We start from the raw sequence: 26919 nt of genomic DNA on the forward strand, positions 1-26919 counted from the left end.
GAAAAAACAAACAAAAGATTCAGTGGAGATGTCAGCAGCAGTCTGTGCTCGCCCACACAGACGCAGGAAAGAGCCTAATTAGCCCAAAAAGTGAAAACACCTGTGGGGGTTGGGTATGCCAGTGCAGACAGGATTAAAGGGTTAGTTCATCTAAAAAAAACTAAGTCTACTCATGCCAATTATTTCTGTTTTGTTTTTTTTTTTGTTTAGTAGGAAACCTGCGACTGTGAAATTTTGTTCAAAAGAAAGAAATCGATGGCGTTAATGCTGATTATTCTAAATTACTGTCGGTGGATAATCCAAAACAACCAGGAGACTGTGAGGCAAACACATCATCCCTCTGGTTATCTGACTTTAACCCAAAACAACTAAAAGGTGTCATCAGCCCTGCTCATAGTGACCCTTCTGTTGGAGCTATTTATTCCTTATCTTCATTACTTTGAATTTAGTTCAAATTTATTCTTGGGTTACTTTATATTTTGGGGGGGGGGGGGGTTACATTTTATATTTACAGAGTTTATTTGTAGGTTAATAATCGTTTGTATATTTATAGGGACTGGACCCACAGTTCTTCCTGTCTAACTTTAAACAAAGAAACAAAAAACACTCTCAGAAATAGGGGTCCAGTACGAGTCCTTTTTTGTCCCCTGAGGTACAATCTCTATGCTAATGTACCCTCTAGGGTTAATTATTGGACCTAAAGGTACCTATATGTACCTTTTTGAGGGTCCAAAAGGTACATATATGTACTCAAGTGGTAAAATGTACCTATAAGTACCTTTTTGAAGGTCCAAAAGGTACATGTATGTACACAAGTGGTAAAATGTACATATATGTACCTTTTTGAGGGTCCAAAAGGTACATGTATGTACTCAAGTGGTAAAATGTACATGTATGTACCTTTTTGATGGTCCAAAAGGTACATATATGTACTCAAGTGGTCCATGATGCATACCCAACATTTCGGCGAATCTAGTATGCATCCGGGAACTTCTCGCTTACTAAAACTAAAGTATATATTATATACTAAAGTATGCGGTTTCGAACACAGCCTCAGTCTCTCCAACAAGGATGGGTCGTGGTTCAACACTTTGTGCCAAACTACATCAGAGAATCATCAATAAGTTCCACAACAATATCTCTCAATGAAAGATTGTAAGGAACTTTGGTCTAATAAGAACTCTGTACCCTGGTTTTAAAGCAACTTCGCAAATCTTATAAGATTAACGAGCTTTAGAGTAATTAGTTCCCTGTTCAGTGTCCAGCGGGTTGGTCAAGAGGCCGCGCTATCAAACATGTTGATCTCTTATCTGGAACCCAACCTGCTTCATTTTTTACCAAAGGTTACCATGACGATACACCCCAGCAAAGGAGTTTGTGATGCTAAATCTGCCTCACCGAACCACTACAACCCGGGACTTCATTTAAACAAAAGCAGCACAAATAAAGTATTCAGAAACTAATTTAATCTACATTACAGGCTTTTGCTGTTTGGTGCACAAGCAACAAACACATTCAAACCTTAATGTGCACGGCTGAATATTATCAGAGGAGTATTCCTGACCCTTTGGCGGCTCCATGTGTCAGTTTGGACCAGTTAGCATAATTTCCCCACATTTCCACTCCTCTGCCGGGTGGCAGAGAGGGTTAAATTTGCATGAAACTTTTTATTTAAGCTCTTTTTCTAGTATTTGCTGAAGGCAATTGGAGAAAATTGTAAATTATGATATGGCTCCTGCACATGCAAAATTACACCTGACTGTATTTGAACAAAAAAAAAAGGGGGAAAAAAGAGCGAATCCATGGAATTTAATTTATGGATGCCGGTAAGCCCTTTGTCCTGCAGCACCACTTCTTAGTGCGAGTGTTGCACAGCACAATATGCCGCGTTAAATAAAAGTTGTGCAGGAAAGATATCACCTCCCACATCTGCTCAGCCCTCGTTTTTCCCTCAATCCTTTCTTCTCTGCCTTGTATCAATTTGTTTTTTAGCATGTCGAGTCACAGGGAGGTTGTCAGAAGGAGACAGCTCGCTTGTCTCATGCACATGATTGAGGTAGCTACAATTTATAACACAGCAGCCGGAGCGACAGACTTCACTTATCTCGGGGCCAGCTCCTCTGCGAGTGCCCTTTCACTCAGCCAATGAGGATGAAGGTTGCAGGTTGGGTTATTTTGTCAAAAGCAGGGTGGAACCATTACAAATCTCGCACTATCCATCCTTCTGTAAGGGCAAAAGGAGCTTTTTTCCTCTGGCGCCAAAGCTGCTGCAGACCTGACTCTCCTCAAAGCTGTCCGTCTATCTTTCACGGCCGGGAAAGCTCACAGGGGGGTTGTTATCACAAAGGGCCAATTTGTTATCCTGGTTTCACTCCATCACAGGAGGCATTATTTGGGACTTTTATCTATCAAGAAAAAAGCTGTTAATGTGAGCAAGAGAGTGCGCATTCCGTCATTATGCCACCCGACTCTATTGACTTCATCTCATACTGACTCAAACTGAATGAACCCGAGGCAATTACTCCGGCGAAAGAAGATTGACACGACTGCGGCGGCGTGAACTACCTTGAACTTTTAAGTCGCGCCCCGGCGGAAACGCCACGCCTTGATTTTTATGGTAATATCTTGTTGACTAATTGCGCTGCAGCACAAAGCCCTTGATGGAGTGGAGTGCACTTCTTCCAGCGGCGTCAATTCAGCCAAAGCTAAGCTCACTATAGTCACATGACTACAGTATCAATCAATAAATATAAATGCCCAGCAAATAATCACCACTAAAGTCTGCTATGTAGCTTATCTGTGTGCAAATGCAGTCTCACTCACATAGCGCTAACATAACAATGGACTCTGTGTCCCTGTTAGCATTAGCATTAGCATAATACCACATTTCAAAAGGGAAGATGATACTTAGATCAATTGATTGTGTTGTTCAGAATTTCATTTGTAGTTAATTTATATGTATTAAATAATAGAATAATCAATACAAATTGACACAGAGTAATTCCATAACTTCATTTTTTTTTTAAAAAAGAAAAACGAACATTTCCATTTTCCCCTGGAGCCCAGGTGTGGCAGCTGCCATACCCACTTGACGCCCATGACTTCTTCTACCCGCTCCTCGCAGCTCAGCGCTGCCCACATGCTCCGACACCTCAGCCCAGAAACAGACGACCAGATAATGCAGCACACCTGCAGGACGGACAATGTTTCATAAACCTGAGTGCAAAGCCATAATTCATCACGTCCACTTATTACTCAAGACACTGAATGATCGATTGGTTTACCCTCTAAGCCATATGTGTCAAACTCGAGGCCCGCGGGCCAAATGTGGCCCCGCTGTGAGAGATTAAAAGGTCTGATTGTCTAAAAATAAATAAGTCAAATACGTGCAGTGATCCAAAAACTACATTTCCCACAATGCATCCCACCACTGGACTGCAATGTTTCCAAATCGATGCGATTTTTCCTAACAAGTGGAATTGAGAAATATAAAATAATGATCCCAAAATGTCCAGGAAGAGAAAAATTGATGCAGATGACCTTCCATCTGCTTTAATTTTTCTGTTTCAAGAAAGATGTGAAGGCGAATACGTGTTTGTCTTTTGTGTTATGAGGCGGTGGCGGATGTCAAAGAGTACGATCTACGTCGGCATTCTGAGACCAAACACGGAGCTCAGTGTGCCAACATTTAGATCAAGAAAAACCACAAATATGCCCAAAAATTAAAAGGCAAACTGCGATCGCAACCAAAAACAACGCGTCAGTAAAAGCTCGCTTTGTTTGATATTTCAAGTTTGGAACAAAGTAAATGTCATAACTTATGTTTGATGTTATTTTTCTTTGTTCACTTGGATAGTTTTATCGTTGGTTGATGGAGTTATGTGGGTTTCATAACCTGACAAATTAAAAGGACTCACTGGAAAAAATGCCCCTCAAAAAAAAAATCTAAGTCTTACCAAGTATATTTGTCTCATTTCTAATCAAAATATCTCATTACACTTAATATCAGACACAACTGCCTAACAAGCACTATTTCAGCCAGATATAGGGACTTGTTGGAAGACAATACATCTAGAATATCTTGTTCAATGAAAAAGTCTTGAAAACAATTTGTTTTGAGTCGGATTTCATATGAAACAAGCTTTTTTTACATTTGAAGAGGTTTTTAAGCTAATTTCAAGATCACTTTTATCTCAAAAGTCCTAAATATCACATCTTATTTTAAGAAATCTGGACAAGCGGATTTTCACTAGTTCCATTAGCAGATTTTTTTTGCTTATTTCAAGCAAAAACGTCTCGTATTTGTTGTTTTTCTTACTTATTTTTTGGAGGGACATTTTTTCCAGTGTAAACTGTTGGTGGTATCATTTGGTGACGGGCAAAAAAAATTCATTTGGATTTTGGTAAAAAGAGAGGAAATGAAATGTTTTCCTTCCCTCTACAAAACAGACAATAAACGAAATGCCAGTTGGCATTTACAATCCAGGGGCTGGAGCCTTTTTTCCTCCCCTGCGTCCTGTAAAACGTCCATTCACCTTTCTGACATGGAGCTTTGACATCCAAAAAAGCCTTCTCTGTCTGGCCCCAGTCACCTGTCACACTAAGTGTGGAGGCCGGCTTGCCCCCTCTACCCTAATCACAACTCATCATCGCACCCCGAGCTGTCAAATTAAAAACTTTTAAACTGCGTGGATGCCTCCTCGGAACTTTCCCTTTTTCCCAGCAACATATTGCAGAGATAATTGAGGATATTAGCAGCCAGACTGTTACCAAGAGATGAAAGGCGAGGAGGGAGCGGTGACAGCTCCTCTCGCTTGTGGCGGTAACGAGGGACTGTCAAAAGTCTCTCCGTGTTTATCTCGGATCATCTAGGGGGATTTAAAACCCTTACCTTCACAATTCCATTCTTTATGGCGCATCCTTTATCCACAGTGATTTACGGAGGCTCAAGCCCTGTGCCGCGTGATGAATGAGCACTCTTCACAAGGTGTCAGGGCCAGGCAGCGGTGGGCGGCAGCGACTCCCCCCCTCCCAACGCTTCATTTTTCTTTGGCTTTCGTTTTCTCTCCTCAACCCCCCCACCCTACCCCCCCATCCCATTTTCAAATTGAACTGATTAGATGTTGACACATCCAGTGGATTTACACAGGAAATTGTGATTCGGACAGAGAAGTAGAAATAGCTTTATATGGATGATGGTTTGGATATGGTGACATTTGGGTGGAATTTATTCAAAGGGACAATCTGAATTTCAGATAAATGGACCTTGTCGCATGAGTTATTCCAAAAATCAAGCAAAGAGCTTCAGGTAAACTGGAATCTAATGTTGGATTAGTTTGAAAAAAATACACATTTCTAACAAAACGAGAGAATACTGAATAAATAAAGAGGAAATGGGAAACGGAAATAAGGATAATAGTCACACAGGAGAGTTCCGTAACCTTCTCCGGGTTTGGTGGATCCACCGATTACTTTCTTTTGCTGTTCCGCAGCAGACAGCAACAGACTTTTACAAAATAAAAGCATGTGAGCAACAGACTTTTACAAAATAAAAGCCTGAAAAAAATGTTTAAAAAAATAAAACCTACGTTAATGCGCGATAAAATATTTATCGGCGTTAAATAATTAACGAGTTAACGCGATAATAACGAGTTAACTCGCTCAGCCCAAATATATCTGGGAGAAAATATGCCAACTGCAGTGGATCTCAACCGGGTCAAATACATGGCCGGAGTTTTGTTGGAAAAGTATAACAAGATTTTTCACTACACCCATTCAGAAACGTCATCAGGGCAGCGGGGACGCTTGTTGGAGACTCTGTGGGTCTAATGGAGCCAACCACTTCCATATCTTTCAGGACCCTACTGGGAAGAAATCCACAAACATATTGAAAATATATTTAATGTGAACATTCCATTAAAATGTGAAACTATGTTCTTGGGCAAAATAAAGTTTGAAACATGGAACATAAAAGACAAAAAAAATTGTTGACTATGTTGTTGGCAGCTGGTAAGAAATGTGTCACAAGGACATGGTTAAAAGTGGAACCTCCCACCATCGACGAATGGATTGAAATTGTTTAGGAGATTTATGTTATGGAGAAGATTTCTTTTTCCCTCAAAGTCGAGAAAGAATTTTTATAAGATCTGGACCAAGTGGAACGAGTATGTAAAACCAATCAGATCGGATTTCAACCTGTCTCAACCTACCCTCTTCTATTTTTTTATATATATATATATATTGTTTTTTTTGATTGTGTGTGTGTGTGATATTGATTGCATCTAGGGGTGCGCTCCCCAATTCTGTTGTTTTTGTGTTATTACTTCCACCTGGAATGGTTTGGTTTTACGATATTTGAGTCACTTAAGTCAGCCGCAGCTTCTGTTCAGATTGGACATGAATATGGAAAAAATATGGAAATGTCGGCATGCTTCACTTCATTGTTTAAATAACTCGTAAGCACTTTTAATCCCCCACAATTCCTCTGCAGACAGAAAAGGCTCATAATGCCTCAAATAAACACAAACTTATCGACTGCCAGATTTCAAGCCATCACAAGCAGCGCTCACGTTTACAACTCAGGGTATCACATAACTCTGATTTATCGAGGCTTTTCATTTGACGTCAGGTAACAAAAATAAAGCTGTCAAACCAACATGCGAAACAAGCCGTGTTTAAGTGTTGGTAACCTTAAATTGTCAGGGTCAGACAACAATGACAAAAACTTGTTTTGCAGGTACTCTTTGGTTCCAAAGGTTTTTACCAAAGGTTACCATGACGACACAACGGCAAAAGAGAAACGCCAACGACATTAACCAAAACGGAAATAATACTTTCAAATTAAGTTGGCTAAAACAATTCATCAAGAACCCATCTTCAATTTGGAACTTCAATATCGTTCCATATGTAGTATCTATGTGGGGAAAAATGATGTTTGTGGATCAATGACCAAGAAAGAAGCTTCTGTTTATGAAAGTAGGATAGTTAGAGATTATAATTACAAAGTAAAAGACATTTAGGCCTCCTAAATTTAGAGAAAATTTGGTATAAAATTATCTAAAGTGTAAAAGTCTTGAAAGTTAAGGCCACCATTATTATATGAGTTCATTGTTACTGATTTTTTTATAATATAGTGGTTTTTGTTCCTCCATATAAAGTTTAATAACATCTTGTCAAAAATATTTTGAGATCTTTTTGTTAACATCGAGATTTAAAGCAGCATGTAAGGCGGGATATTCGCATCATCATTCCTTAATAGCAGCGTGTACGTTGTCACTAGCAGCGCTCATATTTTGAAAATATGTTAACTTGGGATTTTTTAACTCTAGATCAAATTGTCTCATGTGTCTCAGCACAACGTTGAGATAAAACTTTGACTCACATCTTTGCTGCACTCATTACACAGCTGTGAGGCATCCAGAGTTCTCAGTTGGTGGCATGTTGACCTCAGACAGGCAACAATACAGTTTGTCTGTGAAGATATGATAATCTTCAATGATGAATTAATATCACCCACAAATAAATAAATAAATAAATAAATCAAAGTGTGAAACAAAAATAACTATTTTGTAAACAAAAAGCCTCAATGGCCCCATTTTTGTAGCTAGAATGGAAATAAACACGTTTACTGGTTAGACTAAAGGATAAGAAAATCACAATTACAAGCGTCGGTGGTAGCTAGTGCTAGCATTAGCATGCTCAGTTAGCTTCTGACTCCAAGCTAGAATAAATAAATGACGGTCTATCTTAACCGATGTAGCGTACAGAGGCTGTTACACCGTAACATGTAGCATGTAATGAGGTTGCACTTTACTATTTAGTGAATCAGTGGACAATTCAAACACATCCCTTTTCATTTAGCATCAACAGAGTACCCAGTAGCTAGCTAAGTTAGCTGACATAGTTAGCAGAGACAGGTGGCCAACCCTAACCCAAGAGAGAGCTGTAATCGTTTAAAAAAAATATGTGTAGTGCTGTATATGTAATATATGTAAAACTACTGTTTATTAAAGGGATAGTTTGCCTCTTTTGACATGAAGCTGTATGACATTCCATATCAGCAACATCATTTATGAACATCTTCTTACCCCCTGCTGCGTCCTGTGAGCAGAGTTCCAGCCTCGTTTTGGTGTTGATGAAGGTAGTCCGGCTAGTTGGCTGGGATTTAAAAAATAAAGCGCTTTGCTTCTCAAAACAATATGCGTTCAAAAGAGTAATACATTTGCATCACAAAATCGTTCTCCAGAAAAAAGTCAGACCTCACAATCGCTTGGCCCTATTTTCTCTCCCTTCGTATCACTGCGTGCTGCCGCGCCTGTTACGCTGTTTGCTGCTCGGTCTGCACAGCAGGCAGTGATACGAAGGGAGAGAAAATAGTGCCAAGAGATTGTGAGGTCTGACTTTTGAAGAATAAAAAAAAATTCTTACAATTGGATGAAAACGAAAGTTAACTTACTTTGATTGAACAAGATCTAAAAGTGGTCAAAAAATCATTCCACCACCACCTCCCGTCCTCACACCAGACATTTGACAAACAAAAAAGAGCCCCTGGTGTGTTCTTAATCTGTCTGATTAATGGGCGGGTCTAAAAGTCACCAAAATAATCTAAACAATCTCAAATACAAAAATGAACCCCAAATCTTGACTCCAAATCAACCAAAGTACATTCCAACTGCCCAAAGAAAACCAAACCGATAGAACCCATGACTTACAAAACATAAATGGCCACAACTCGGCTCACAGGACGCAGCAAGGGGTAAGTCAAATTTAATAAATGATATTGCTAATATGGGATGTCATACAGCTTCATGTCAAAAGAGGCGAACTATCCCTTTAACTATTGTTTAATCTGTCTAACTAACAAGGGTCTACACCAAGTGGGCCATCTCCTGTGCTGTGGTCTGCTGAAGGAGCAGCATCGACGTTAGAAGCCAGCAGGATTTTAATAACTCATAAAGGGACTGAACCATTCTGAGTCAGTGGGGAAGAGGAGGTCATTTAACAGACCACCACCAGATCATGGAAAACAAGAACAATCCATCACATCCCCCTCCGTGAGACACGCAAGCTCATTCTCCAACAGACTCAGTCATAAAGAACGTTCAAGAAAGTAATTCCTTCACAAAAACCGTCTCCAACCTCTCACCTCTGTAGAACAGGTGAACGCAGCGTTGTGCCACACACCTGTACACACTGTTCTTCTTACTGCCAATCCTCACAGCCATTTATTTCACTCCTCTCTTTTTTAAATTGCTCTACCATCTGTACGAACTGTTCTTTTTGCTCTTCTGTCTGTGTTTGCCGTTTTGCTCTGCCCAGCCATCTGTAAATTACATTTTTATCTCACAGCCATCTGTGTGATATGGTTTCTAGCTTTTATTTTCTATTATTTTATAATAATACAGCACTGAACACACTGTCCTCAAAGAATAATCCATCGCACTCCCTCCAAGGAAAAAATTAAATAAACAGCAGATCTTATTCTGCATCAGACTCATTTATATTTCTTTGCTCATCTATTTTTAATTACACAGCATATGTGTATATGTATATATATATATATATATATATATATATATATATATATCTATATATATATATATATATATATATGTATATATTAGGGGTTTTGGCACCTCTTCAGAATTGCTTTGCTCATGTTAATTTATGCAGTCGTGATCAATAACATACATTTGTATTTATCAATCTACAGCCTACTCTGATCAGGAAATATGTGACAGGTGTGGTTATCCACGTCTATGGTATGTTATAATCCACAGCTGGAAATAGATGGCATCATTTTCAAACCCCAGCCATGTGTGTTTGTAGCTTTTAACCTCACGATGGCTGTGTTCGAAACCGCATACTACATACTTGCAAACTGCATACTTCCATACTGCATACTCATCAATCAGACAGTATGCAGAGCGTTTACCCACAATGCATTTCGCTCCTGCCCGAACAGAAATCAGCCGGCCTGAAGCTGATTTCCCTTAAGCTCTAAACTCTGTAAACTTTAGCAACATTTGAAACATTTTCAGGTGAGAAAGTAGTCGTTTAGATCCCCAACGTGTTGAAAACCTGACAAAATACCGGCTGTTTACAATTTTGTTCCCACGAATTCGGCGCTACTAAAGCTAGCCGCAGTGAGCAACGCACTTCCTGTTATTTTCACAAAATAAAATACCCGTTGCCTTTTATCATAGGGAAAGCCATTACAATACAATTGGTGCTTTTGTTTTGAAAACAGGAAGTGAACCTACCCTCGTTGTAGCTAGCTTGAAACTGCCGCTTTGACAGGAAATGACGATCGGCGACGTCACGTTACGTTGCATCTTGGGTAGTTTGAGTATGAGTAGTAACCTCATGATGCATACCCAACATTTCGGAGAATCTAGTATGCATCCGGGAACTTCTCGCTGTTTGGTGGATTACAAAATAAAAGCCTGTGAGAAACAGACTTTTACAATAATAAAATAAATAATAAAACAGGGGGGGTCTGTGGCGTAGTGGGCTGAGCAGGCGCCCCATGTACAGAGGCTACAGTCCTCGATGCAGCTGGCCCCGGTTCGAGTCCCGCATCGGACGGCCCTATGCTGCGTGTTGTTCCCCCTCTCTCTACCCCCTGCTTCCTGTCTCTCTGAATTTTCCTATTCATTAAAGACACAAAAACCCCAAACAAAAAATTAAAACAAAGACAAAACCTGCATTAATGCGCGATAAGATATTTATCGGCTTTAAATTATTAACGAGTTAACTCGCCCAGCCCAAAGTAAAACATAACGTTACATGTGTAACCGGCAGTTTATCTTGTAGTTTTCTCCTTGTTCATTGGCTGCTTTTACTTGCATGTGATTTAGAAAGCTAACGACGCTCATTTAGCTTTCTAATGGTGGTTTCCTTTCCTTATTTATGTAAAAGCTGACAGCTCTGTGCCTGCGGAGAGGACTGCACTGGGATGGATGACCTGTGCTGCGGGAGTGGGCAGCAATGGTCAGAAATTAGGCCCAACATAGCTTTTAAAAGTATCCGTTTACCCAACAGTTTGACAGCACATCTCTCATGTCTTGCCTTATAGGGTAATACATTTCTAATTGATTAGAATATCAACTGCTTTAAATCACTAATAGTTAATCACTGACATCCTGAATGTCAACCATTCTTGTGGTGGGTGGTGCTCGTGGAGCTGGAGAACGAGAACAGACTGTCCTTATCTTTTGTTTTTACCGGCAAAATGTAAATAAGTTGAAGCAAATTGCTCTCAGTGTGAAATTTCACGAGGATATCAAACAAATGTCTTTAGTCTGAAAATGTAGCAACCTATGATAATGACAGTGTAAGATTTAACTGTGTTATACGGTGGCAAAAAAAGAAATATGAAGTCACCACACTATTCGTTAACAGCTGAACAAGCTGGCTTTGTAAATTAATCCCCCAAAAAAGTAATAAAAGCAGGAGGGAAAATTTAAGCTATCAGGAGACAGAAATAAGAAAACAAAAAAAACTTTGTGCTGCGTTTCGCCTCCTCTGGGTTTTACGGCAGCTTGAATTATCTGAGACGCGGACTTTACAAATGAAAAACAATATTCTTCATCAGTCAGGCTCTGAATTTCTAATATAACAGTTGACAGATAAGCTTTGAACCGTTTTTTTTCTCAGTTTGCAGCACACATTCTGACTCAGCTTGAGATCTGGGTTGTTTGCTGGTCGTGTCCTTAAACTGATGTCTTTTCTGAGGAAATGTTCGAAGGCTTTTTGATGTGCGATCATCCTGAAAAATGATGTGTCCATCCGTGCATTTACTGAAGAGCTAATGGCCGCCATCTTCGATGTTCCTCTGCCCAAAATCATCAGTGATGGTGGAAATGTGCTCGCTGTCTGCAGCCAGTTTCTATGACTACATACTACATACTGCATACTGCATCCTACATACTGCATCCTACATACTGCATACTACATACTGCATCCTACATACTGCATACAACATACTGCATCCTACATACTGCATCCTACATACTACATCCTACATACTGCATCCTACATACTACATACTACATACTGCATACTACATACTACATACTGCATCCTACCTACTACATCCTACATACTACATACTACATACTGCATACTGCATACTGCATCCTACATACTGCATACTACATCCTACATACTACATACTGCATCCTACATACTACATCCTGCATACTGCATACTACATACTATACTGCATACTACATACTGCATACTACATACTGCATCCTACATACTACATACTGCATACTGCATACTCATTGATCAGACAGTATGCAGAGCGTTTACCCACAATGCATTTCGCTCCTGCCCGAGCCGAAATCAGCATTTTCAGGTGACAAAGTAGTCGTTTAGATCCCCAACGTGTTGAAAACCTGACAAAATACCGGCTATTTACAATTTTGTTCCCACGAATTCGGCGCTACTAAAGCTAGCCGCAGTGAGCTAACACACTTCCGGTTATTTTCACAAAATAAAATACCCATTGCCTTTTATCATAGGGAAAGCCATTACGATACAATTTGGTGCTTTTGTTTTGAAAACAGGAAGTGAACCTACCCTCGCTGTAGCTAGCTTGAAACTGCCGTTTTGACAGGAAATGACGATCGGCGACGTCACGTTACGTTGCATCTTGGGTAGTTTGAGTATTAGTAGTAACCTCATGATGCATACCCAACATTTCAGAGAATCTAGTATGCATCCGGGAACTTCTCACTTACTGACTCAAAATGTTAGTATGAGTAGTGGGAGTAGTATGAGAAGTATGCGGTTTTGAACACAGCCGATGTTTCATTGGAGCAAACTAAAGCTCCAGCATCGTCTCCTTGTCCGACTGTGACCTTGTTTCCTTCTCTTTACGTGTTAGCGATGGTCCATGTTGCTCTTTTCTGGTTTCTTACACTTCAGTCACAAACATTGACTCCTGTTTCTCATTGGTTTTTCATTTCTTTTGTTGTACATTTTCACAAATATTGCTTTGAGTTTTCTGTCCTGAGAGCTTTTCTGCCAATCAGCGAGGTGTAACAGCTCCCTAAACTCTGCCAGCACCCTTAAATGCAGATTAATTTGACTCTTCAGACTTGTATTTGTTTTAGAAATCTAAATGATGAGGTGATACCGCGTTTTTTTCTCTACCTGATCTGAAATAAAAGCCAGACTGTTGAGCGGTTACAGCGCAGATCCAGATTTGTAGTTACTCGTGTTTTTCCATAAATGACAATGCAACGGTAGATTGGATCACATCTCCACTCTTCTGTGCTTCAAATGAAATGTTCACACGTCTGTAAAAATGGAGCGGTCCAAGTTTTGTTGAATTATCTGCAATGTCGTGTAGTTTTACTTAACTGCAGCCTTGGCTCATTTCGGTGCCTTCCCTGTATTCATTTCATGCTCCACAGCCCCTGACAACCACCAGGCTGCTGGGAAATCATGTGATTCAGCAAAATCATGATTCAATTATGTTATTTGCAATTGAGGGGCACAGTAATTAACTTGATCTTGTCACCCCGGCAATTGATTTTCAACCGGGTCATCAGCATGCGAGTAACTATAATAACCTCCTATCTCAATTTCAGCGAGTTGCGAGTAAGTTCCAGACAAACCCGAAGAGGAGCAGGCGGCTGGTGCAAAAAGTGAGGCACTCGATGACTTTTAAGATAAAAACTTAAGTCGGAAACTTTTAAATATTAATAAAAATACGCTCCTGGGTTTAGCGCTCCGCAGCCTGAACACAGATTCCAGCAAACATTTAAACAGAAAACCTTTTTGAAATGAGTTAGACTGCATTTGCATTTCGGTTCATACATTTTAATTTGTTTTAGGGCAGCTGTCAGGCTGATTGTGTAAACTGTGTCACAGATTCTGATAATGTGGGATGATGCTGGTGTTTCAGGATCTTAAAGCCTTTGCTGATCGGGGGGGAATGAAAAAAAAAGCGTCTTTCTGACACAAAATGAAGTGTCACATTATTGACATTGTTATGCTGACAACATGTTTAGGTTTGTTTGAAGAGTTTAGAAATCCAGCCTGAGATCCTTTGGGGAGCGCGCACGTGACTTTGCATAAACATCCAGTAATTAGCATTCAAGGGCAAAAGTAGATTCTTGCTGACAAGTCATGGCTCAATCATTTTAGAAACAGCGGGTCCTTGTTGTTTGCGCCGCTGTGGGCTTGGCAGGTTAGTCCGTTCTGCAGGGATCACACTGGAAAAAATGCCCCTCCAAAAATAAGTAAAAAACAACAAATAAAAGACGTTTTTGCTTGAAATAAGCAAAAAAATCTGCCAAACGAACGAGTGAAAATCGGCTTGTGCAGATTTCTTGAAATAAGATGTGATATTTAGGACTTTTGAGATAAAAGTGATCTTGAAATTAGCTTAAAAACCTCTTCAAATGTCAAAAAAATCTTGTTTCATATGAAATATGACTCAAAACAATTTGTTTTCAAGACTTTTTCACTTAACTAAATATTCCAGATGTATTGTATTAAAACAAGTCCCTATATCTGGCTGAAATGGTACTTGTTAGACAGTTGTGTCTTATATTAAGTGTAATGAGATACTCAATGAGAATCTAAATCTTACCAAGTATATTTCTTTCTTTTCTTGTTAAAATATCTCATTACACTTGATATAAGACACATAACAAGTGCTATTTCAGCCAGATATAGGGACTTGTTTTAATACAATACATCTGGAATATCTTGTTAAATGAAAAAGTCTTGAAAACAAATTGTTTTGAGTCATATTTCATATGAAACAAGCTTTTTTTTTTCATTTGAAGAGGTTTTTAAGCTTATTTCAAGATCACTTTTATCTCAAAAGTCCTAAATATCACATCTTATTTCAAGAAATCTTGACAAGCCGATTTTCACTAGTTCCATTGGCAGATTTTTTTTGCTTATTTCAAGCAAAAACGTCTTGTATTTGTTGTTTTTCTTACTTATTTTTGGAGGGGCATTTTTTCCAGTGTGCACCGAGCGTTCGACGAACAACACAAACACAAACACGCTGCAGCGTGGCAAACAGAAGATTCACATCAAGGTTACTTCAGTTCCACATTTTCAAATCGGTTCTACTTTTCTTTCAGAATTTGATTTTACCATCAGGTGGGTTTTATTTTCTCTCATTTTGAATTAATTTCCATCAGGAGTTTTGTTTCAGTTTGGAGGCGAAATGGTGACGATAAACCACTCAGTGAAATCGGTGTTCAGCATGCTCCGGCACTTTTCTAAAGGTGGATTATTTCACATAATCTAATAAAACAGCCGTGATTCAGAAAGGCAGCGGGCCTCTTCTCTCTGCTCTTTCTCCACTGCAGCAGCTTTACTGAGGCATGATGTCACAGTCTGATGGCCAGGTGCCTGTGCCACTCATGGCATTGTTAGCTATGTGTCGGGCGTCTCAATCCACTGAAGGTGTTCACACGTCTGGCTTTTTTTTTTTTAGATTCGGTGTTATTTTGTCCTCTAACTTTTCCTCTCCACTGTTAGAAGACTCAAACAAAACAATCCACAACACTGCTCCCTCATATCGATCCGTGCAAAGGAGAGTACAGAATAATAGAAATAAACAGAAGAACAATTCGGAAGTGGGTTGACATTGCAGGCTCCTAACGAATCTTAATGTAATTGAACAGACTGTCTCAAGGGCAGCTGTTGATTCTGTACTTTTTATAAATATAAATGCAGCCGGTCTGTATTCAATACATTCAGTAACCTGCTTGGTTGCAGCTCTGAAAGTCTCTTTATGTTTCTTTTCAAAGCAGCCAGACTGTTTTATAATTTTTTAAAGAGGTCTTGAGAAATAGTTCTCTCTGCTTTCTGAAAGGTTTTCATTGGATATTGGCTGCTTTTTCACTCATTTTCAGTCCAGAAAATGTGTTTTTCCTTTGTTAAGCCACTTAACTCTGACCTGAGAACCATTCAGGCAGGAAAAAGGCTCCTAACTCAAGGGATGAACCAGTGTTGTGTCCACACAGAACAGACAACTTAGCGAAGAAGCCATTTTAAATTGTATATTTAGGCACTTTGTTCCCATTTCTTTAGCACCATGTGTGAATAACAGCAAAGATAACACAGTGTGACAGACAGAAAACAGGATTTCTGCAGCAACAAGGTGATTCCCAAAGAGCTGTTAGCTGAAAACTTGGCATATCTCAGCAAACAACAGACAATTTAGCAAAGAAGCCGTTTTAAACTGGATCTTTAGGCACTTTGTTCCCAGCAGCCTGTCACAGAGACAAATAATTTTTTCCCATTTCTTTAGCTGCATCTGTGAAAAACAGCTTCATAGTTTCAACTTTTTTGTACATTTACGTTAAAACTGCTTTCAGTTACCAAAAGAGTCAAATTAATATATGAAATTCAGTTTTAAAAGAATCCTAATCCCAAAAAAATGAATGTTATCACGTCTAAAAGTAGAAAAGTAGGAAAAAAAAGACAATAATAACAATTATATGTTATTCAACATCAAGAAAAGTGAATGAGATTCAATTTAAAGCTTAAAAAAGGCATATAAGATATAATCTAATGACTAATTATTAATCTCTAAAACCGTTTACCCCTCATGGAATCAAACGCATTAAGTTTGCAACTCAAAAAGTAAAAAAACATCTCAGAACTGATTGATAAAGATGTAAACGCGGGATGCATTTGAGCTGAATCCTGCGTGAAAACGTGTGAATCTGGGTGAATATAATCCACATGCACCGACCGGCTTAAACATTCTTTCTGTTCCTGAGACAAAAGTTATGTGTAAACATTCCTGCACATTGACTTTCTGTCCGCTCCACTCCCGCTCCGTCTTCTCCATAGACTCCCGCCCTGCTTTACTAACTGAGGATGTTTCCAAGCTGTCACTCTGCTCGGTCTCACATCCCTCAGCTCACAGTACCCGACCATAACATCTAGCTCAGTGGCATGAAAAACTCCCGGACTTTCACCGTTTGGTGTCGTGCACAGGTCTCAAACTTAAAGGGATAGTTCGCCTCTTTTGACATGAAGCTGTATGACATCCCATATCAGCAACATCATTTATGAACATCTTCTTACCCCCTGCTGCGTCCTGTGAGCAGAGTTCCAGCCTCGTTTTGGTGTTGATGAAGGTAGTCCGGCTAGTTGGCTGGGGTTTAAAAAAGAAAGCGTTTTGCTTCTCAGAACAATATGCGTTCAAAAGAGTAATACATTTGCATCACAAAATGGTTCTCCAGGAAAAAGTCAGACCTCACAATCGCTTGGCCCTATTTTCTCTGCGTTCGTATCACTGCCTGCTGTGCAGACCGAGCAGACCGAGCAGCAAACACTGTAACAGGCTTTAATTTGTCTGATATTTTGGTCAGATTGCTTAAGGTACGAGCAGTCACTTGAAGCGTTTCCTGCCGATAGCTGTTATATATCTGACAATATTATATATATATATATATATATATATATATATATACATATATATATATATATAAATAAGTACATATTAAATTTCTCTTGTCTTGTGTTTTTGCTCTGTAGCACTTTGAGATAAAATATAAAGTGCAATGCAAATAAAATGTATTATTATTGTTATTATTTAAGTTTGAGTGAGGTGAGTTGATTTTTGTCAGTTTGAAAAATACAGAATTTTATTAGAGCAGAGCGACAGTTTGGAAACACTTCAAGTGACCGCTCGTACCTTTAGCAATCTGACCAAAATATCAGACAAATTAAAGCCTGTTACGGTGTTTGCTGTCGGCAGGCGGCAGCAGGCAGTGAAACGAAGAGAGAGAAAATAGGGCCAAGCGATTGTGAGGTCTGACTTTTTCCTGGAGAACCATTTTGTGATGCAAATGTATTACTCTGTTGAACGCATATTGTTTTGAGAAGCAAAACGCTTTCTTTTTTAAACCCCAGCCAACTAGCCGGACTACTTTCGTTAACGCTAAAACGAGGCTGGAACTAGTGATGGGATACTCGATTCCTTTTACTAATTCGAGTTTGTGAATCGGGTTTTCGAGTCACTTGAGTCATTTGAATCAATCACCCAGAGTTTGCTCCACAGAATGTACAAACAAGTTCCAAACCACGTCCCAAATTATTGTGAAAAAGGATAAAAATCAAGAAGTCTCCAAGGCCAAACATTTAGTTTTCTTTCTCTCTCTCTAAATAAATTCAAATAACCCAAACAGCCAATAACTTTTTCCTGGAGAACAATTTTGTGATGCAAATGTATTACTCTGTTGAACACATATTGTTTTGAGAAGCAAAACGCTTTATTTTTTAAACCCCAGCCAACTAGCCGGAACTACTTTCGTCAACACCAAAACGAGGCTGGAACTCTGCTCACAGGACGCAGCAGGGGGTAAGAAGATGTTCAGAAATGATGTTGCTGATATGGGATGTTACACAGCTTCATGTCAAAAGAGGCGAACTACCCCTTTAAGTGTTTAATTGCAACAGTAACTGTTTCACATGGAAACACTCTGCTAAAACGAGTAAATTCACGGCTTTACCCGGAGTTAAATTGGATCAGGTCCCTTCGACTGTCCAATGTTATTAGGAGTCGCACAACTCCACAAGAACCCACTTCAGCACTGTGTATATTCTGATGAGCTAAATTTATTGATGTATTGATAGCGAGCAGCAGGAGCCCGTGAGCTTCTGCGCACAGCACTTTCCAGCAGTGCATCACTCTCCATTCACTGATGACACCTCCAATAACAAAAAACACGCGTGACAGTTCAGCTGACGCCCGTAAACTCTGCTGTAACAACGTTATTGTTGTATATTTTAACACTGTAGAATGCAAATCAATTCCCTGCTAATGCAATTGTTAAGACGACTGGTCCGTGCATAGACTATTACACACACATCTCGAGGTGTCGTGGTCTGCCCACGTTTCAGAGAAAATTAGCAAGGATTCTGTTGGAGGTGTAAACACAATCCCGAGTGGGTGGCTTTTTTTGTTTTTTTCTCCATCTTGTAAAGAATTTATGGAGAATAATCTTCGTTTTGTCCTCTTGTAGGACACGGATGTGCAGGTGCATACATGTCAAAGTGTTTCTGAGACCTGAACAGATGGTTCCTGTGTTCCGGTGTCAGGCAATGAGATAAAATTAACCTATCCAGGCACTGCACTGGAAAAAATTAATTCAATTCAAGTCTTACCAAGTATATTTGTCTCATTTCTAGTCAAAATATCTCATTACACTTAATATAAGACACAACTGCCTAACAAGTACTATTTCAGCCAGATATAGGGACTTGTTTGAAGACAATACATCTGGAATATCTTGTTAAATGAAAAAGTCTTGAAAACAAATTGTTTTGAGTCACATATCATATGAAACAAGCTTTTTTTTTTTACATTTGAAGAGGTTTTTAAGCTAATTTCAAGATCACTTTTATCTCAAAAGTCCTAAATATCACATCTTATTTCAAGAAATCTTGACAAGCCGATTTTCACTAGTTCCATTGGCAGATTTTTTTGCTTATTTCAAGCAGAAACGTCTTTTATTTGTTGTTTTTCTTACTTATTTTTGGAGGGGCATTTTTTCCAGTGTGGAAGACTGCACTGCTCAGGCAGGATAAAGCTGTTCCAATGATACAACAAGAGCAGTGGGTTTTTCCACCGGACCTCGTTCAAAGTCATCGGTAAGTTTCTGCGTCTGCTTCTCTAAATGGAGGGCATCTCTGGCATCTCTTGGAGGTAAATTTAGAAACCGTTTATCCCTTTAAGCCTGTACTGTCATTGGTAGCAAAGTGCTTTAATTAATGGAAGTCGATTGAAGGTGCCGTGCGAAAACAAAGTACAAACATATGGTGTTGTTATCCTCTGAAGCCGGCTGCACAGCATGTCGTCGTGGATAAACAACATCATACACGCCCACTTCAAAGCAACCCACGTGGTGCGATGGTGAGATGGTGGTTTCTGCAGGTTCCCTCACAGCTGAGGGATATTAGCACAGGAAAATCTGACACACAAATGGCTCCACTAACATACTGGAGAGCCGGTTTGAATGTGGCAGCGTACAGAAGGACCACACAACGGAGCAGACAGCTGTCAAAGCAGATCACGTCTCTTTATACTTAATGTGTAGTCTGTCGAATTAGATCAATCCTATGCTTTAATGCGCAGTAATTGTTTTTCATCTAAATGTATCTGAGGCTCATTCTGCAGTGTTGGATTCAGGTCAACTAAAGCAAAGTGGGAAATGCCAAAAAGGCCCTCGAACTCACACCCAAAGCAGGCGCTGCTTTATGGAGAAGTTACCGTGTTCGCTTTAATCATCTACGTGATGCCAGAAACAGTCCAAGCGAATATGGAACACGTCCGACGGAATAGTGCAAAACTGAGCTTCTCAAAGCAGGACGAACACACCGAGATGATGTGGTTGGTGGTTAAATCCCTCCTGCATTTCTGTGAAGGGGAAGTGTTTAATAATGCAGCCGAATTCCCATTAAAGCTGCTCTCATTATTATTAGGGACCGAGCAGTGAAACTGCTATTGTAACTGAGTTATTATTATTCTTTGCAAAAGGTGCTCAAAAACTCATGAAATTTTGCGAGCACCAGCTGCCAGTCGACGACATGAAAAAATCTGGACTTTACATTTTTGGGAGTCGCTCATTGACTCTGTAGCGCCCCCCTACAATACTTAAAAACGGTCCCCGCAATGGGGTTAGTTTCGCGTGGGACAACAAATTCGGGTACACTCATTCATCATGCCCAGACGCACAAAAAAGTCTCATGTCGCCATGGTCCCACGTCCACAGGAAGGCGGCCATTTTGGATGGAAAGTGAGATTGGTGCCATTTTTGACCGATTCCACGCCCGCATATGATCGTATGAACTCCTCCTACAGATTTAATGCTACAGACTTCAAACTTGGCCAGGTTACTCTTAAGACATAGGGGGAAAAAAAATCGTGTGATGGCGTTTGTGATATGAAAGCCTTATCATCATCGCAAAGTCATGAAACCTGGCACACACGTCCACCCTGACGACCTCGTACGTATGTAAAGGGTATGGTGTGTGGGCAGAGCTGCGGGACAACGGCGTCCAGCACGTGCACCGACGTGCGCACAGGCTCGGCCCCGCTCAAGGCTGCTTGCAGCTTTAATTTGTCTGATATTTTGGTCAGATTGCTAAAGGTACGAGCGGTCACTTGAAGCGTTTCCAGACTGTCGCTCTGCTCTAATAAAAATCCGGATTTTTCTAACTGACAAAAATCAACTCAAAACTTAAATGATAACAATAATAATACATTTTATTTGCATTGCACTTTATATTTTATCTCAAAGTCCTACAAAGCAAAAAAACAAGACAAGAAAAATGTAATATGTACTTATATATATTTATATATCTAATATTGTCGGATATATAACAGCTTTCGGCAGGCAGCAGCAGGCAGTGATACGAAGGGAGAGAAAATAGGGCCAAGAGATTGTGAGGTCTGACTTTTTCCTGGAGAACGATTTTGTGATGCAAATGTATTACTCTGTTGAACGCATATTGTTTTGAGAAGCAAGACGCTTTATTTTTTAAACCCCAGCCAACTAGCCGGACTACCTTCATCAACACCAAAACGAGGCTGGAACTCTGCTCACAGGACGCAGCAGGGGGTAAGAAGATGTTCAGAAATTCAATTCAATTCAATTCATTCTTATTTATATAGTGCCAAACACAACAAATATCATCTCAAGGCACTTAGATAATAAAGTCCAATTCAAGCCAATTGGAATTCAATTAATTGCAATCATAATTATTTATAAAATAATCCAAATGATATTGCTTGTATGGGATGTCAAGAAGAAGGTGCAAATAAATGTTGGATGGGGAGGAGAAATAAGTGGAAACTTACTTTTGTTTGCAAGCCAACTTTAACCAGATTTATGCTCACAGCTGAGGATTGCTTTGGAAGAAATCGTTTTCTGCCAAACTATCACATCATTGTTAAATATTTAATAAGCCATTTTGTTGCTTTATTACCACGAGCTCCTTCTTCTCTGTGATGCAATCGCAGTTCATACAGTTGATGCACTTCAACAGATCTGCTGCTGCTGGAGCCGTGGTGAGAAAAGTGCTTCATTAAGCACGAATTAATAAAACAAAAACAACACATTAACAGTGTTTTAGCGTTACTTGCTTTCACATTCAACCGCATGAGGTTACATATGGATAGTTGTCCTTAAAAAAGCACAGCTGCATAAACTGAAGTCATAGTCACTCATAGAACTCAACAGGAAATGTATATTATTAATAAAAAAAAGACTTTTAATATGCTTTAACCACCCGTAATCGTTTTTAGAAAGAAAACAGCATAAAAGCATATTACTTTATTAAACTTACAAGCCGTGTTTTTAGCCCCGGGAAGCCGAGCTGCAGGCTGTCAGCAGATAATTTTAAACTTTTCAGCTTCCTGTTTCTGGTCCCAGGCTGCAGCCAAACAAGCAAGAACCAAAGCGCTCAGCTTGATCTTCCTTAGAATAAAACTGGAATAAAGACCAACACAGGAAGTCATCCCTGCCCACCACGTAAAGACTCTCCAACGACTATTTGTTGTTAGTTTTTCTTCCATTTTTCTTACAAACTCTGACAAATATATCAAATATGGATAATATATCAAATATAACTTCTCTTTGGGGATCATTTGATCATTTTTAATCCAATTCAATTCAATTGTTTTCCAATAAAGATGCTTTACGGTGCATTTTCGTGTTTCACCTCCAATGCATTGTATTTATATTAATCATTTTACTCTTTTAACTTGCAAAGCCCTTTATGTATATATATATACTATCTTTATATAGATGTATTTATATTATCAAATCAAATCAAATTTATTTATATAGCACATTTCATGAACAAAACAATTCAAAATGCTTCACATAAAATAAAAGCATTGCAGCAGGGAGTGTAAGAAGCATTAAAAATGCATAAAAGAATATAAAGAGAAACAAATAAAATCATTTAAATGAATTTAAAAAAAAGCAACAGTCCAGATAAGTTCAAAGATATCGTGCAGATTTCATGCATAGACACATGAGAAAATAAATGTTTTTAACCTGGATTTAAAAATGTCTCCATTTGGTGAAAAATTTCAGATTTCAGATTAAGATAACTGTTTAACAATGTTGCTTTTTAACTTTAAACTCGAGGTTTTCACTAATCTACTCTCTGATATCATACTTAGTTCATTTTTACCAACACATTAACACATTAACAAGTCCCTCCTAAGGACTTCTAAGGTCCCCATTACCTAGAGTACGAAGGCTTTAGCTGCCACCACAACATAAAGCCTGATTTTTTTTTACTCTGGCTGCTGGAGGCTGACGGCTGGTGAGTACGGCCAAGTGACAGCTAATTTCCTCAGAGACTGGTGGTAATGACCAGGCTGCAGCGCGATCGTATTTAATCCAAAGAGTCTATATCAGCCGGCTTACAGAAGGACAAATACATGTTTTTTACAATGAGGAAGCACTGATTCCCGTGTCACAAATGGCCTTTAGCCCTTTTCTCACCTTCTTTATCTCCGTGGAGTTTGCTTTATTTAAAATAATCAGCGTACGGACAGAGCAGAAATATTTACCGCTCCGCACTACAGTAAACATGTCCACCCACGCCGCCGTAACGCGCCGTGATGTGACATGACATAATGTGATCTAACATTACATGAGACCTGTCACTAAATAAACTGCATCACGCTTGATTTTGTCATTTCCTGTTGACACAGCTGTCTTCCTGAATATTGTCCATCATCCTCCTCCGTCCGGCCAGAGAGAGACGAACAAGTCTCTCTGCCAATCCATCTTCCTGCTTTACTGTTTTGTCTTGCGGGTTTGTGGTTGTCACATGTTGGGGCATTAAGCTGTGAAGACATCACGGGGTGAGGTCAGCGCCGACGCCGCGCCTCCATTAAATCAGTGGCCTCTTAAAGTGTGAGAACATGCCTCAGAGTCCAGGGTGACAGACGCTTCATCCTTTCACATTCAATCAGATGGGGTGTGGCAGCTCGCTTCCACACCTGCCCTGACCGCAAAGCTGACAGGATTCATATGCCCATAGTGAGAATTACAGGGGGGGGGGTTAACCCCCATAATTACGACTCCATCCCCCTAAATGAGCAACAAATAACAGGTTGAAACATTTATCCGTAATCATAAATATTACAACTAGGGGCGTTAACTCGTTTTTTATTTAACGCCGATAAATATTTTATATATTTTTATATTTTTTTTTATATAGACCTGTTGCCACTGATATTTTTATAGTTTTATTTAAATTTGATTTTCTTTTAAACACTTTTTTTCAGGCTTTTATTTTGTAAAATAAGCAAAAACCCAAGCGCTCAGCTTGATCTTCCTTAGAATAAAACTGGAATAAAGACCAACACAGGAAGTCATCCCTGCCCCCCACGTAAAGACTCTCCAACGACTATTTATTGTTAGTTTTTCTTTCATTTTTCTTCCAAACTCTGACAAATATATCAAATATTGATAATATATCAAATATAACTTCTCTTTGGGGACCATTTGATCATTTTTAATCCAATTCAATTAAATTGTTTTCCAATAAAGATGCTTTACGGTGCATTTTCATGCTTCACCTCTAATGCATTCTATTTATATTAATCCTTTTACTCTTTTAACTTGCAAAGCCCCCCCCCCCCCCCCCCCCCATTGTCACCATATGAGTCGCACACTGCATTACATTTTTAAATAAGTAATCCAACTTCACTGCGATCCCTTTAAACATCCAATGTGTTGGGTTTTTTTTTTTCCCTTGTGGAGTATTTTACAGCTAAACCAGCGAGCAGATGGTTAAAGTGACAACAGTCTGGTATCTGGCAGATAAACTGCTCTCCAAAACAGTAAACACACTCAGTAGGATATTACGGTTTGAACTGGGATAATGATGCAAAGAATTAGTGTTGTATTAAAATATATGCAAAGAGTCCATTTAGCAAAATGAAGCGAACAAGCAGTGAGAATCACAAAGGCCATCTGCCCTTGAGTGGTTAGCTTGGCGCTAACTTTTCCGCCTAAATAAGTCTTGTTTAAACGCACGCGGCTGCTCTCTCTCTGTAAAATAATCATGCCTTTACAGCCACAGAGTGTTGCAGTGCATTAAGATAAAAGCGCTAAAACAGTGTTTGTGCTGCATCCCAAATGGAGGCTGCTAAGTGAAGTAGCATGCTGTTATAGGAGTCGAGGGATGATGCTAGCTCGAGTGCTTCTCTGAGTGGGAACACTTCACACTGCAGGGTTTTGCACTGCTGCTATACCATCAACGTGTCATGTATCTTTTTCCTCTTCCTCTCAGCTAAATGCATGCTAAGTTAATTTATCACATTTGCTCACTTAGCTCATATTTGGGGACCCCGAGCCCGCATTGCTATTCATGACGCGAGTTTTACATTTTTGGGGCTGATTTTATTTTCTCAGACAAAATGACTTTGAAGAGTGCGAATTAAAGACTCTTTGAGCACTGACGGCACAGAGAAGGGGAAACTCGTGATTTAGAGATTCATAGCAGGGGTGGAGCAGTGATTTTAAATGTGGGGGTGTTCCAGGGGGGGCAGGTGAGCGCCACATCAAGCCCAGAGACAGGACGCTGAAGTTGGCATCCGATTCGCAAATTAAATGGATGGGCATAAAGGGCCATTTCACTGCATTTTGATCACACTAAACTAGGTCCTGTATAGAAACTACAATAGTTACACTGCTCAAATCTGGATGGAATTATTCTAAAGAGGCTATAGATTCATTAAAACTTTGTTTGGGATTTGTGAAATCTTTTTCTGATTTGTAAAAATGCAGAACAGGGCCATTTTACTGCATTTTTTGCATTTTGATCACACTAAACTAGGTTCTGTATGGAAACTACAATAGTTAGACTGCTCAAATCTGGATGGAAGTATTCTAAAGAGGCTGTAGATTCATTAAAACCTTGTTTGGGATTTGTTAAAACTTTATTTGGTCATTGAAAATTCAAAAAGGTGAATTAATCTTGCTGTAAAAGTGGGGGTGTCGAAACACCCGCCATCCCCCACGGGTGCGACGCCCATGATTCATAGTCAGAATGTGCCGATGTGTTCTGGATACAGGGCGAGAAAGTACGAAAATAGACGGGAGAATAAAAGGCCCAATGGGAGAAGTTAAAGGGGTTGGAGCAGAAACTACTGTTCCCATAATCCAGTAAGTCACACCTTCAGCTGGATAGAATGCTGAGAAAGACTTCAGCTTTACACCCTAATTCATCTTCCATAGACCTTTTTTTTTTTTTTACACTGAGAAGCTTAAAATGGATTAGGCTCATAGACTCCCAGATGAAAAATAACACAAAGGTGCATCTCACCACATAGCCATCAATCTGCTTCATGTTAAATGACAGAGCTAATCACCTTGAGAGCTTGTTTGCTGGCGACACGAACAGATAAACAGGCGCGATGCAGGCGGATTCCTCGAGACGGAGTCGGGCTCGTTCTTCTGCTGCAGACTGAATCTGAACACTGACCGACCCCCCCCCCCACCCCAGAGAATGTCAGACAGAGGTCCGAAATCCATCCAGGAGTCTTAACCCTTGTGTGGTCTTAACATTGTGTTCACTCCCCTTGTCCTATAGGTCAAAAATGCCCCGCCCTACCAAAGCCCCGAAATACAGCAACTTAATTGAATTTTAATTCTATTCTGTATGATGAAACCACCTGTTATTTATCTATTCAACTCACTTCAACACATTTTTTATCATGTATTTTTTGTTACACAATACAAAAAGACAATCACCAGTTTTCAGGTTTACACTTTCTTTTTTTTTTTTTTTTACCACAAACCAACTGTCAGTTGGACCAACAGTTTTCTTGTTTTCTCAGTTTTCTTTTACATAATAAAGGTTTATTATTGCTATTATATAAATGTGAAG

The 26919-nt window shown here is 39.5% G+C and overlaps 1 protein-coding gene across 9 annotated transcripts in view; it reads right to left on the bottom strand.

Moving 5' to 3' along the window:
• The window catches only part of LOC142372105 (RNA binding protein fox-1 homolog 3-like), a 616940-nt gene that overhangs the window by 546059 nt on the left and 43962 nt on the right, over positions 1-26919 (bottom strand). The window lies entirely within an intron of this gene.

Source organism: Odontesthes bonariensis, chromosome 21, assembly GCF_027942865.1.
Source record: "Odontesthes bonariensis isolate fOdoBon6 chromosome 21, fOdoBon6.hap1, whole genome shotgun sequence".
Classification (NCBI taxonomy): domain Eukaryota; kingdom Metazoa; phylum Chordata; class Actinopteri; order Atheriniformes; family Atherinopsidae; genus Odontesthes; species Odontesthes bonariensis.